Raw genomic sequence first — 15,801 nt, forward strand, 5'->3', positions numbered from 1 at the left:
TATCCACTATGTCATCTACAGACATTGGGTTTTCACTATCAACTTTGGTAGTCCTTATACTCCTTCCAAAATATGGAAAAATCATATTTACAAACATGGATCAGCTCATAACCAAGACCCAAGTCAGGAAACATGTTAATTGCCTCGTAATAAGAATTTGGAACTTTATTACCCTCAGGAAATGCCTTCTTTAACAATCCCAATAGCATATCAAATGATTTATTACTCCAATGATTATACACCTTAACATGCAAGACCTTAACAATGAAAGATAATGTAGAGAAATTCAAACAACCAGGATAAAGTTCATCGATAACTTTTCCAAGTAGTGCGCTTATCTCATCTATGTTCTCGGCTACCCTATTAGTTTCTCTTGTTGTGCCATCATCCATGGCTACTCCATTTTGCAAATCTTCTAACATATCAAGCAACCCATCATCATTTTCCATTTCATTATCCCAATTATCATTAGTCCGATTGTCATTCTCATAGCCATGACTATTATTGTTAGAGGAATTAGAAGGTTCACCGTGATAAACCCACTTAGTGTAGCTAATACTCATTTCGATCAACATCAAGTGGTCCTCAACTTCTTCTTGACTTAAGGTGTACACATTCAAACATTCTCGGCAAGGACATCGAATTTTACACTCGTCTCCCAAACTATCACGGACAAACTTCATAAATGAACGAACTCCCACTATATATTTGTCAGAGAACCTATGTTCCATCATCCAGCTCTTATCCATGTTCCAATATGAATACCTAACAATCATTAAAGAAAAATAATTAAAAGAATTCAAAATTAAAAAAAATACCCTTATAAACAATTTGCTCTTCAATTCTTTTAATAATTGGCTGCCTCTCCATGAAAATACCCTTATAAACATCTAATTTTGTTGTCTTTTTATAGACTTTTAATTTTGGATTTGACTTCTTATTGAAATTTGAACAAACGACGGAGCATAGAGAGCTTGTGAATTATGCACTTGATGTTGAATAATTCATTTGGCTTTTTGCATCAAATGAATTCGGACTCAAGATTAGTTATATACTTTGACGTTGGCATGATTGATGCTTTGATGATTATCTCAGAAAGGAGTATGCATGTTTGTTTAAAGAATAGAATGACTAAGATGCAGGTTGCTTGTAAACCTTCATGAATAAATTTGAACCTTGTAATGATTAAGTCATCCTACCTTTATTACATTTATGAAACTGGCAATTACTTATACATGATTCATAAAGAAAAAGATTTAGTGTATGTCATCATGTGGCAACCGCAATTGGACAATTAATTAGTTAATAATAATACAACTTAATTATTATTATTAATTAATTAATAATAATACAACTCATCAGGAACCACAGGATCCTCAATGGGATAAACAAAGAGGTTAACTTTTTATTATCAATTTTTAACAATTATTCTTCTCCTCTTAATTATCAATTTTTATTAATTTGTCTTATACATACATACATATATATATATATATGTTTATCAACTTCATCATTGGGTGACTAAACTGAGTGAATCTCTCTTGAATGTTTTTGATAAAACAGAGAGGTTAACTTAACTTACTGAAGGAAACAAAGCTTTCTATTCTTTTTAATGCATGTGTGATAAAATTAAAAACTTAAATGTACGTAATGTTCAATATTAAAAACTTAATTACCCTAACTTATGAATGTACGTAGGATAACATCTTCCTTCATCATACCACTACCATATATTTGGTTTCTCATTTCTATTTTCAAAAAAGTCATATCTTTTCCTATTCCTCAATGCCACATCATCATCATAGTTGTCTTCTTCTTTCTTTCTTTCTGTCTGTCATAGCTATAAATAAAAAGAGAGTAATATTCATATTCACCTACCCTGACTTCTTTTTTTTATATAAATAAATAAAATTGTATCACTCAAAAACTTAATAAATAAATAGCTGAAACTATCATAAAAGCATTTGAAAACTCACCAACCCCATGCCACCACCTATATATGTACTATATATATATATATATGCTACAGGTGTCAACCCAGACAGGGGACAAAGAAATCATCCATAGACTGATATGCATCTTAATTAGCCAACCACTACTACTCTTATACACTCACAAACAAGCAGTTGCAATGCAATTGGCAACAAACAAACGGTATGCGGTTATGTATAGAGGCACTTAAGCATTTCGTGATTGATGATCCATTCTTATAAAAAAAAATGAATGTTGTTATGTATGCTTTATGTATAGAGGCACAGAGAAATCATCCATTCTTATAAAAAAATGAAGATATAAAACTGCTCTGTCTAATGATATTATTATCATTTCAATTATTATAACAGTAATACAATTCGCCACATCTTCATCATTGGCACCATTGTTAATGCCCTTGTTAAGTAGAAGTAATTATACAGTTAGTTTCCATTATAATTGCACAAATAGCTCTTTTATTGCAGTACACCTTGGGCATGTGGAGTCAAGAGAGTTAACCATGGCTTAATCTCTAAGAGTAGTAGGAATATGCTTTTCATCAGACCAAACCCAAAACAGAATAGTTGCATTTGATTTTTCTCTTTTTGGAGAGTGTACAATATCCATTCTTGATAATGAAAACTTCTCATGGTGTTATACCCACCAAAGAGAATAGGGCAACGGAGAAGAAAGTAATACTAAGACAACCTAATCAGGAAGGGGCAATTCGACTGAAAAAATAAGGACCTGGCCATTGGACTCTGCAGTTTGGCAACAGAATCAGTTGGTTAACCATTAATGAACCAGACCCTTGAACCAGTGAACGGATGAATTGTCCTGGTTCAATCAGCTATTTTAATTTTTGTGTTTATCTGTAACAAAACGACAAACATTGATGTTAAGTTAGCAATTCTTTTAATAATCGGCCACCTTCGTTTTCCAATTTCTCCTTCAAAAGTCCCATCTCTCTCTATATATATGTGTGTGAAACATTAAAGAATGCCAAATCATATATATATATATATATGAATGTTCATGTATTTCTTCATGACAGATGTTTGATAAAAGTCTATATATGATTTTTTTGCAGATTTACTTGTTCTGATAGAAACATGATAACTTTTAACTGAAGAACAACAATACAAAACCAACAATATAACATTTTTAAAACAAGAATAACACCATACGCACATACAAGTTTCAAAACAGAAATAACATAAGGCAAACATAATAGCTTGAACCTGATGAAGCAACAGAGGAAGGAATGGATGCAGTTTTCATTCCCGCCCCTTTGTACTTATATATTGTGTTTTTTTATAATTATTTTTGATAAAAATATTTTCTAATTTTTTGGAGAAAATACTTTATAATTTCTGATTTTTATATACTTTAGTTTCTTTAGCTTTTTTTTTTTTTTTTTTTAATTTTAGAGTTGTTTATATAATTTCTGATTTTGGGGGGAAAATACTTTATATTTTCTAATTTTTATTTACTTTAGTTTCTTTAACTTGTTTGCAATAGCATTAACCTAATTATTTACTTTAGTTTCTTTATATAATTATATTTTCTAATTTTATATAATAAGCTGTAAAATTGATTTGATTTGGTTTTGGTATTTGAATGGTTTTGTTTTTGATTCAAAATTTAAGACACAAAATTGATTGGTTTTTTTTTCTTTTTCTAAATAATATATTTAGAAAAAATAAAAAATATATATGTTTGGAAAATATATGTTAGAATGTGAAAAAAATATGTTTGGAAAATATTTTCTATATGTCAAATAATGAAAAATATTTTTTTTATCATCTTTTCTAAATAATGTACTTATAAAAACAAATGTGGAGATTAATTCATGTTTTTGTTTTAAATTCCAAAATTACCAGCTTGTGTAAGTATTTTATTTTTTTCTTCGTAAATATCTATTTCCATTCACATAACTGTTATGAATTTTAAGTCAATAGAAGACAAACAATAATAACAATAATTTTACATATAAAGTACTAATTTTATATGTAATAATTGTTATTAAATATTATCAATAAAAAACTCAAATAGTAATAACTGTTATTAAATATTATTAAAATGTGATCAGATTATTATTTTTACATCAAATCTTAAAAATTATTAATTTTATATTAATTATAAAGTATTATGAGAGAAGTTAGAGTCCTGTTAAAATTAAACTTAAAACAATGTAACATGACAATATGTTTATTTTTATAGCTCATGGTAAAAACTCATTCTAAAATAACAATAATAATAACAATAATTTTTCATTTTTTTGGGATTATTATTATTTTTATAATTATTATTGTTATTGTAGTGCACTATTTAAAGGCAAGTGTGTTTATTAGTAAAACTTTATATATATAAATAATTCAAATGCTAAATAATAATAAATTAATCTTATTTTTAAATAAGATACATTTACTACATATTATTTTTAACATTCAAATAATTCTATTAGTTAAATAAATAATTCAAATCATAATATATTTATCATTAACTAATAAAATTATCTCAATTTTAATAATAAGATATAATAAATGCATATAATCTAACAAAAAAATACATTTAATAATAATAAATTTTAAGTGTCAATCAACTTACAATTTCTTTTCTAAAATAAAATTATATTATTGTCAATACGTCATTGTTTATTCGTCTCACTTGTTTCTGTTTTAGATAAAAGACAAGAACTTCAACATCAATACAAATAAATTTAAAAGATATTAAGATTGCATAATATTATAAATAATATAAATTCTATTTAGAATAAAATTTAATGTTTTGTTTAAAAATTAGTATTAATATTCAAAAAATTATTAATAATTCTTTATTAACAAGTAATTAATTACTCATTATCTAACGAATAACCATGCGTGACACATTTTTTCGTCACCCAATATGATACGTAATAGTGATAATTAATGTTTTGTTAACTTGTACACACAATACAAAAATTATCAATTAGTGATGAAACTCAACATCACTCAATGATACTCACAAATGTGATTATTTGTAATGTGTCACAAATAAGTATTTTTTCATATGTAACGTAAATAATTATCATCACTCAATGTCTTCACCTTATGTGTCAACCTAAAAAATTACTAATAATGGGTGACAAAACTCACCGTCATTTAATACTATTCATGAATATGACAATATGTAATGTGTCACAAATAAATAATTTTGAATACGTGACGTAATAGATCATCACTATCATGTAATATTGATTAGTGACATTTCTTAAATCGTCACCATATACATTAAATTAAAATATTACTAAGAAGGGATGACGAAACGTAATGTCACCTAATATCATTCATAAATGTGACTATTTAATGAGTCACAAATAGGTATTATTGCATACATGATGAAAAGAAAATCGTCATTGACTCTAATACTCATTATTGACATTTCAAAAGTAGTCACCTTATGCATCAAACCACAATATACTAATAATGGGTGTTGAAACTCAACGCCACCTAATATTATTCACAAATGTGATAATATGTAATGCATCACAAATAGGTTATTCTTGTATACGTGACACAAATAATATCGTCACCAAATGTAACACTGATTAGTGACATTCCTAAAGTCGTCATCTTATGCAACAAACTAAAATATTACTATTAATGGATGACCAAAGTTAACGTCACTTAATATTATTTGCAATTGTGATAATGTTCAATGCGTCCCTGATAGTCATTCATTCATTTGTGACATAAATGTATCGTCACCCAATATAATATTAATATGTTGATGTTTTATTTTTCGTCACCTACATATATGAAGTGTCACAAAATCATTTTCTGCAATTGAGTGTTGGCGCTAAAAGTTGATGCCAACTTATGCATGACGATTTTTTGTGACAAAATCTCAAAATCATCACCAACAAATAACAGTTCACAAATTTTGGTGACGAAATGCTTATATCGTCACCAAAAGTATACTTTTTGTGACGAAAATTTATAGCACCACTAAAAAATTGTCACTAATAACAAAATCTGTTGTAGTCCTTCTCAAGCTTATCGGGTTACCTCGATATTTGTGCCTTATCTCGTAAATACGTGCATCGTCTCTATTTGCGTGTCAACCTTAAAATTTGCACAAGTCATTTCAACTTAAGTGTCAAAGCACTATAATCATTATATTTATTTAAATAAGTATTAAAACCTATTTTTCTATAATTTCTTGCATTTTCTTTATTTTTCTCTCTATTTCTTCCTATTTTTTCTTCAATAAATCCAAACTAAATATTTCTCATATATTTTCTCCAATATTTCACTATAACAATTCATAAAATAACTTTCCTGATTTTTTGAAATTTTCTAAAAAATTTTACTTACCTTAACTTAGTATCTCAAGCTTCCTCAGTATGCGTGTCATATCCTCGAAATGTGTACAAATCCTCAATTCTCACGCGCACCACGTTGATTCTCATGCACTATCTCAATTCGCATGTACCGTCTCAATTTTCGTGTCTGACCTCAAAACATGTGCCGGACCATTTTTCTAGCCCAAATATCCGAAATATTAATAAATCTCATTTTCCTACTTTTCTAGAAATTTTTGGCATTTTCCTATATTTTTCTATTTTCTTTCTTTTTCTTTTTCTTCTTCCTCCTCTTCCCTTCTTCTTCCTTCTTGCACACAGCCCCTGTGCATGCACAACCATTGCCGCTAGCCACCCCCTGCCTTGCTTCCGCAAGCCACCGCCATGACCAGCACCGCCGTCGCCTGGTCGGCCCAACTCCATCGTGCACAGCCGGAGCCACTGCGGCCAGCCTCACTATGCACACAGCAACTCGGCTGTTGCTGGCCCGCGCCTCCAGCCGCATCTGGCCATCTCTGCTTCGCCCACCGACCACCCATGCTCCGCCCGTGCGCCATTGTCGTGCCACCTAGCTGCTGCAACAGCAACTTTGTTGCTTGCGGCTGCTGTGGCCATGGTCGCCCACTCATCTACCTCTCTTTCTCTCACTTCCCATTTCTCCTTCTAAGCTTTTAGATGTTCTCTCTCTGCTTCTTCTTCCTGAATCCCATCCCATTTATAGCCTCAAGCTCTCTCCCTGCCCTTACTCTCTCGACCCAAACTTTCGGCCATTCTCCCTACAACTTTCTACTTCCATTTCCATTCTTATATATATATATATATGTATATCCACTTGCATCGAATACGCCTTAGTCACCATTCTTTCTCCCGACATTTCTTCCAATTCTCTCATCCCAATGCCCTTAATTTGTGCCAATTTGCCCCCATGAAGCTTCGTAGAAACTTCTCAGAAATTGCCATAATCACACACGCGCATATGTATATATATCCATATATTACACATACTAAATCAATATATATGAGAACTTACGCATTTAAATCTCATATTTCCTCCTTATTACACTTGGGCGTTTCATTAATTACAAATGCACCCTCAATCGTGGAATTAATTTGTATTTCGATACTTAAAATGCATAATTAATAATTTTAAGCTTACTCGATAAGGATGATTTCATCTTTGTGCCCTCACAAGACCTTTTTTTCATCTCGAAACCACCACATGGTCCATCGTTACGAAAAACCAGAACCCCCTCAAGGTTCCATTTATTTTTCAAAAGTCTTCTACGATGATTCGATTTTTTTTAGCCTGAATAGAAACTGTATTTTGCCTGTATCGAAAATCATCTCAATTCTGATTTCTTTTAACACCATAAATCCTACTTTGGGATGCTTATCGAGACCATATCATCTTCCTTAGACAATTACACACCGGGGCATTCCCTTCAGTCGATTTGGCACTTATAATTGTAAGAAATTACACTTAAGTCCTTAATATTTAGATAATTTCACCTATGACCCATGTTAAAATTACTCTTAAGCTCTTTAGAAAATTTGGGATATTACAAGTTTAGGGGCTAATGATGATAGTTTTGGGTCGATTTGGGGCAAGTTGGGGCATTAAAGACCTCAGATTTGATAGCCAAGGTACATTGAGGCTCAAGGTTGAGTGATTTTGCAAATTTTAAGCTTGGCACAAAAATCAAGAGTGGTCACGTTATTCGAGAAATACTGAGTTTTGTTGAAATGTGAGTGGTTTTTCCCAAAAATCTTATACATGATATGTTTACCTATATTATGCATAATATTCATGAGGGTTGCTAAATCCTATGTAATTTATGAACATTTTTTCATATTTGTACATATACTGTTGGAGGTTGTGGTGGGTGCCAAGGCTAGGACTAGTTATCCAGTTAGTTTTTGTTTATTTGCATAAACAGTTATTGTAATGATATGATGGATGAATGATATGTATAAACTTACTTATGTATTGATTTACGAGATTTCATGAGGTTCTGATTTTGCTTCCGCTTATGAATAAGTTTACTATTCCTTAGTTTTGTTTTGGGAATGTTATTCTTATATGAGTATGTTGAGGATTTGAGTATGAACTGTGAATGTATGTGAGGAAAAAAATCCTAGCATAATAACATGCCCAAAAAAGTAGGGTGTTATAATTGGTATCATAGCGAACTTTACTTGGAGACTTATGAGAGATCGATAAGGATTTATGAACCCGAGGTTTAGAAAAACTTTAGTTAAGAAATTTGATGGAAAGAATTATTGAAATGCCAGAATGGAAGGAGACTTTCATGAGCAATTATGGACAACCCATTGGACCAGTCGATGGGAGGAAAGTGAACCGATAATGGAAGACATCTTCGACAGTCTGAATGTTCTCGAGAGCATCTTAAAGGATGTACCGCCAAATAGTTACGTACGACCTAATCTGAGTCGTGCTCTAATGGAATTCCTGATCAACCACTTAAAGGGAGATTGGAGGGCCCTAGCAGAATGGGTTCTCCAGCAAGGCAACTATGTGTCTTTATATTTCTATTGTCAGCAGTTTTGGGGTCATGCCGCTAAAATTTACAAAGAGGCCATAGTGGAAGAAGAAGCAAACCCTGACTCAGATGGGGATTGGGACTCAGACGAGGCAGATGAGGCCAACTTTGTAGAAGTTGTCGACTTGAGCTCAGACAAAGAGGATGGGGCAGCTGAGCATGACGACCCTAATGGACCAAGGGTAGAGTCTGGAGATGATGCGACAGGCAATAGTTCTCGGGTCTGGAAGTTAGTCAGTCCCTAAAAAAAGTCATGAAAAACTTTTGTTTTCTCTAGTTGTGTTGTTTTATTTCTCTTAAGGTTTTCGTACGTTGTACTTAAGGATTGTGAAGAAATAAGACTACCTTTTTGGAAGGATTTCTCGTGGAATGAGATATTGTCTTTTTTTTCCTTTCAGATGGTGACTACTAGGTGACAAGGAAACTGAGCTCTCGTCACCCCCAACTAGAGAAACGAGGATGATAGAGATAGTGGGATTCACCACTATAGTCATCTCGGTAGCAGTAACATAAGTAGTAGGGATTAAGAAAAAGGAATCTGCGGTCCCAGAGGGACAATTGGATAGAATGGAAAAAGTCATGGAGAACCTCCTGACTTACGCAACCAAGAAAGAACAAACCAGACACACGGACAACATGTTGGAGCAGTACCAGAGACAGCGACCACCTACATTTAAAGGAAGAGCCAGCGATGACCCTATCATGGCTGAGTACTAGCTGGAGAAAATGGAGAAGTTGCTTCAACACTTACAATGTGATGACCTAGATAAGGTGAATTGTGCCACCTTTATGCTAGAGGACGAAGTCGAGAGGTGGTGGCAGACTATGGAGTGACCTCTACAACGGTCTCACTCAAGGCAAGGGTCAGAGTCTAGCCAGACTCAGGTAGTGACTTGGGAGGTGTTCAAGGAAGTCTTCAATGAGAAATATTTCCCTAAAAGTTGGAGGCAAGAGAATAGTTGGGAGTTCATGAATCTAAAGCAAACTGGGGAGATGTCGGTAGCCTAATACGACATAAGATTCACCCAGCTTATCAAGTATGTGCCGATGTACGAGGCAGATGAATGGAAAAAGGAACAAAAGTTCCTGTCAGGACTATGAGTGGATTTGCAACATGCCTTTAAGTACTTGGTCCATTGAGTCTTATGAAGAAGCTCTGGATAGAGCTCTGATGACAGAAAGAAATCTCCTGCGAGTGAGATTGATAAGATCTGAGGAAACGAAAGGGAGCATAGAGCAGAAATCTGGGAATAAGAATCCCTAGAGAAGCAAGCGATGCCCCAAATGCAAGAAAAACCACACGGGGAGAAAATGTTTGGCTAGAACATCTAGTTGTTATTCATGTGGAGAAGAAGGGAACATTAAAAGAAATTGTCCCAAGGGGAAAGAAACACCTCCAGTGAAAAGCCCAGGGAATATGGTATGCTTCTAGTACGAGCAGCCATGAAACTTCATGAGGAACTGTCCGAAGAGGTTAAAGGTCGGATAGGTAGACGGGCAAGCGGAGAAGATGGGAGAAGCTCGTGGGACTCGTCAAGGGCGCATCTTCAACCTGTCAAAGGAGGATGTGGGTACAGATTTAGCAATAATTCAAGGTAAGCTCTTTATATTAGAAATCCCCGTGCATGCATTGATAGACCCTGGGTCAACACATTCATTTATGCCACATGAATTGGTTGGGAGTTTGAAAGTAGAAATCAAACCTATGGGATTTTCGATGATGATTTCGACACCTATGGATAAAAATATGAAGTCCTCATAAATGGTAGGAGGATGCAAAATTATCTGAGTAATATTCGATTTCAAGCTTATTTAATTTTGTTGGAAGTAAATGACTTTGACATAATCTTAGGGATGGACTTTCTATCCAAGTGCAACGCTAATATAGATTTCTGAAGGAAAATAATGACCATAAGGAAACTCGAAGGAGGGTGGGTTAAATTTCAGGGAGAAGGTGACCTTAAGGTTGGAAAAATGATTTCAGCAATAAAGGCGGTGAAGTTGTTGAGTCGTGGAGCTCATGGATACATAGCTTATGCTCAATTGGAAAAGAAAGAGGTACCAAAGCTCAATAAGGTACGAGTAGTACAAGAATATGAGAATGTGTTTCTGAGAGAATTATTGGGACTACCTCCACCTCAGGAGATCGAGTTCTCAATTGAGCTAGTGCTAGGAACCCAACCGATAACAATCACACGGTACTGGATGGCTCCGGCGGAGATGTAAGAATTGAAGAGTTAGTTACAGGAATTGGCCGATAAGGGGTTCATTAGGCCAAGCACGTTGTCGTAGAGCGCGTCAATACTATTTGTAAAGAAAAATGACGGAAGCCTGAGGATGTACATTAACTACCGTTAGTTAAAATAGGCCACAGTGAAGAATAAGTATCCACTCTCGATGATAGTTGAGTTGTTTGATCAGCTATAGGGAGCGAAAGTGTTCTTAAAGATTGATTTAAGGTTCAGATATTATCAGATGAAGATTAAACCTGATGATGTTCCAAAGACGGCATTCCGATCTCGATATGGTCATTATGAGTACCTAGTAATGCCATTCGGACTTACTAATGCACCGGCTGCATTTATGGACCTCATGAACCGAGTGTTTGTGCCTTATCTGGTTAAGTTTGTGATCGTGTTCATTGACGACATACTAGTGTGCTCACCAAATGAGAACGTTCATGAGGAACACTTGAGAGTAGTATTAAAGACCCTTAGAGAACATCAGTTGTACGCCAAGTTCTCTAAGTGTGAGTTTTGGTTGTCCCAAGTGGTGTTTCTGGGACATGTGATATCCACCGAAGGGATCGCAATAGATTTAACCAAGGTCGAGGCTATTCAAGGATGGAAACAACCAATTAATATGACAAAGATACAAAGTTTTCTAGGGTTGGCAGGCTACTATCGAAGGTTCATGGAAGGATTTTCAAAGATAGTCGCATCCTTAACAAAACTTTTGCAGAAGGGTGTCAACTATGAATGGACAGCCGGGTGTGAGAAAAGCTTTTAGGAGCTTAAAACTAGGTTGACTTTGGCACCAGTCTTAGCTACACCGAGTGGTCTTGGGGGATACGTTGTGTATAATGATGCCTCGAAGATAGGCCTGGGTTGCATATTAATGCAACATGGTCAAGTAATCGCGTATGGGTCACGTCAGTTGAAAAAACATGAGCTAAATTACCCGACTCATGATCTGGAATTGGTGGCCATGATATATGCTCTAAAGCTATGGATACACTACTTGTATAGTGAAACCTTTGAGGTGTTCACAGACCACAAGAGCCTGAAGTATGTGTTCTTGAAAAATGAGTTGAACCTTAGGCAGCAACGGTGGATGGAGTTTCTTAAGGACTATGACTGCACCATTCATTATTACCTGGGGTATGCCAATGTGGTGGCTGACACCTTGAGTAGGAATGTGACTATTACTATGGCCAAGTTGATGGCCTGTGAGTGCCATATGTTGGAGGCTTTTAGCTAACTAACGGTGAGTGTAGTACCGAAGGAATCATCCATCCTTATTGCTGGCATGGTAGTTCAACTAGATTTGGTGAACGAAATACGAGAGGCCTATGTGGATGATAAACGAATACACATATGGATAGATAAGAATGGTCAGCCCAAGAAATCTGATTTTGAGATACATGATGGTATACTCAGATTTCGGGGAAGAATATACATGCCAAACTTGAAGGACTTGAGACAAAGAATTTTAGATGAGGCCTACAGAGCTCGTTATACAGTGCACCCCGGAGCCACAGAGATGTATAGAGACCTCCGAGAAGTCTACTGGTGGATGAGGATGAAGACAAGTCTGGCAAGGAAGGCAGCTCAGTGTGACACATGTCAAAGGGTGAAAATTGAGCACCAGAAAGCAGCAAGGCTAATGAAACCCTTAGATATCCTTGAGTGGAAGTGGGAGCATGTCACAGTGGATTTTGTAATGGAGTTTTCCAGGAGTCATAGAGGCAATGATGCAATTTGGGTCATCGTAGATAGGTTAACAAAATCAGCACACTTTTTGCCTATGCACACTTTTTGCCTACGCAGATGGATAGGCCAGTTCAAAAGTTTATGGAGCAGTACAATGGAGAGATAATCAGACTTCATGGCACACTAATAAGCATAGTCTCTAATCGGGACCCGAGGTTCACCTTGAGATTTTCGAGAAGCTTGCAGTAGTGCATGGGAAAGCAATTAAATCTTAGTACAGCTTATCACCCGCAGACTGATGTGCAATCTAAAAGGACCATTCAGACACTTGAGGATATGTTAAGGTCATGTGCCCTAGATTTTGAGTGTAATTGTGAAGAACTCCTACCTTTGGTGGAGTTCACTTATAACAACAGTTACCACAATAGCATTGGAATGACACCTTATGAGCCTCTATATGGGAGAAAATGTTGATCGCCTATCTGTTGGACTGAGGTAAGAGAAAGATAAATATTAGGGCCTAAACTGGTACAACAGACTATAGAAAAAGATTCGACAAATTCAAGAAAGAATTTGAATCTCTCAAAGTCAACAAAAGTCTTACGCAAATAAGAGAAGATGAGATTTGGAATTTGAGGTGGGAGATCATGTTTATTTAAAAGTATCCCCTTAGCATTTGACTTCTTGAGGAAAGAAGAAAGATCAGTTAAGACCTCGATTAATAGGACCCTATCCAGTTGTAGGGCAAGTTGGACCTTTGGCTTATCATCTAGAACTTCCTTTTAGCTTATCCAACATCCATGACGTTTTCCATGTGTCTCAACTTCGAAGGCATATACCAGACCCAACCCAAGAAATTCGAGAAGAGATGATAGAACTAAGAGACAATCTAACTTATCCAGAGTCACCCGAGCAGATCTTGGATCTTCGCGACCAAGTGTTAAGGAGTAAAGTCATTCATTTGGTGAAGATTCAGTGAAGAAATCACGTCAAGGAAGAAGCAACGTGGGAGCTCGAGGATACAATTTGGGAAAAATACCCCTAATTGTTCGAGGAAATGGAAATAGAATAGCAAATTTTTGTGATTTTTCAAGAAATTTTATCAAAAATTTTGTGGAATAAAGAAATGATTATGGATAGTATATTTACTCTTGAAATGGTATAAACTATTTTTTATGTGTATGACCGTCAATGAAGAGTTATAACAGAAAATTCTGGGAGAAATACATTGCGTGGACGTATGGTAGGTTCAAAGAATGGTGGTTAATGTATTCAAATGATGATACTATTAACAATTAAAAGCTATATATATCAACTTGAGGAGAAAGACTAGTGGTCATAGTTGTTTCTCGCAGAATAGAATAAAGTGAAATGGAAATAGTGTTTTCCTTAGTCACTTGATCAAACAGATGCAAATTTTTAGGACAAAATTTCTTTAAGGAAGGGTGAATGTAATACCCAAAAATTTCTAAAAGGACTCAAGTGTAATTTATGTTGGGCCGTAAATGGAATTATCCAAAGATTAGGGGTTATAGACTTATAGTGTAATATTCTCACAAATATGAGTGACCGAATTAACTGAGGGGAATGCCCTGGATCTTAGATGTCTAAGGAAAAAGGTATGTCACTGACGAGTGTCTCGAGGCATGAGTTATAGCATTGAAAGAAATCGGATTAGAGACATCTTTCGATATAGTTATGGTTCAGGCTAAAAAATTGAGTTGTCGTAAGAAACTTTTGAAAAGTCAACAGAACCTTGAATGGATTCATGTTTAAAATAAGGAACAACCTTGAAGCGGTTTCGGGATGAAACAAGAGGGATTAACGATCAAAGCATACTTTCGGGCCTAAGTGTAATTTATAAAACTTGGTCGAAAGCAGTAAAGCGAAACTTGGGGGATAAAATGTGAAAAAGGAAAGTTAGGGGTTCATTATGGAATTTTTAGAAACTCAAGGGGTTGCTCAAAAGGGCCCAAAATGAAATTTTAGAAGTTGATGGGGTGAAAATGTAATTTTCAGAAAACTAGTAGTGTGAACACTGCTAACTGCCGGCCACCAGCCACCTCTCCAATCGCCTATTGCGGCCGTTGGGGGCTCCCAATGAGGGTTTAGAGGGTTTATGGCTAGGGGTAGCCTCATCAAGACCTGTCCACGACCAAGGATCGGCTATGTGGACGACCAATTTGATCAAAATTTCGGCCGTGACATGGCCAGAAAATCAAAGCTCTGAGAAGTCGGTTTGGGGGCTAATGATGATAGTTTTGGGTCGATCTAGGGTAGTTGGGGTTTTAAAAACCTTGGATATGATGACTAGTGTAACATCTCAAATTTTCAAACTCAAATATGATGTAATACCTGACGTTATTAGGTTCTAATATTTGAGAAAATAAGTCATTTCAAGAGATTATAAAAGCCTTGAGGCAAAGGTTTAGTTTCTGAACCGGTGACAAAATTGTAAATACTGAAGTTCGGGTAAAAGTGTAATTTACCTAAAATCTTGGGGTGCTAAGTGTAATTTATCCATTTTTTAGGAACTAAAAAGCACAATTAAAAATGGCTCGGGGACCAAGTTGCAAGAGTCTAAGTGCAAATTATCCAAAAAATTTGGGCCAATGTGTAGTTCTTGAAACCTTAAAAATATCTCTTCAAGGTATCATGGATTTCAAATTCAAATCAAATGGAGCTTTGGATTCCAAACTCTATTAAATTCAATTAAGAGACGAGTGGTGCATTTGGGTTGGATGCACATGGGAGAAATGATGAAGGCTTATCTTCAATGACACATGGCAATCAACCATTGGCCACTTGGAAGATAAGATAAGGTCACATGATGGCTCATAATGACCCTTTGAGGTGACATTGCATGATTGGCTAAGGAAAAGCTTATTTAGCTTCCAAGTTTTGCAAAAGTCTCCAAACCTTATCCCTAGATTATTCCACGTTCCAGGCAAGACAAGCAGTTAGAAAGGCAAATGGGTGATTGAAGCATGAG

This window comes from Diospyros lotus, chromosome 7, assembly GCF_014633365.1.
Source record: "Diospyros lotus cultivar Yz01 chromosome 7, ASM1463336v1, whole genome shotgun sequence".
Taxonomy (NCBI): Eukaryota; Viridiplantae; Streptophyta; class Magnoliopsida; order Ericales; family Ebenaceae; genus Diospyros; species Diospyros lotus.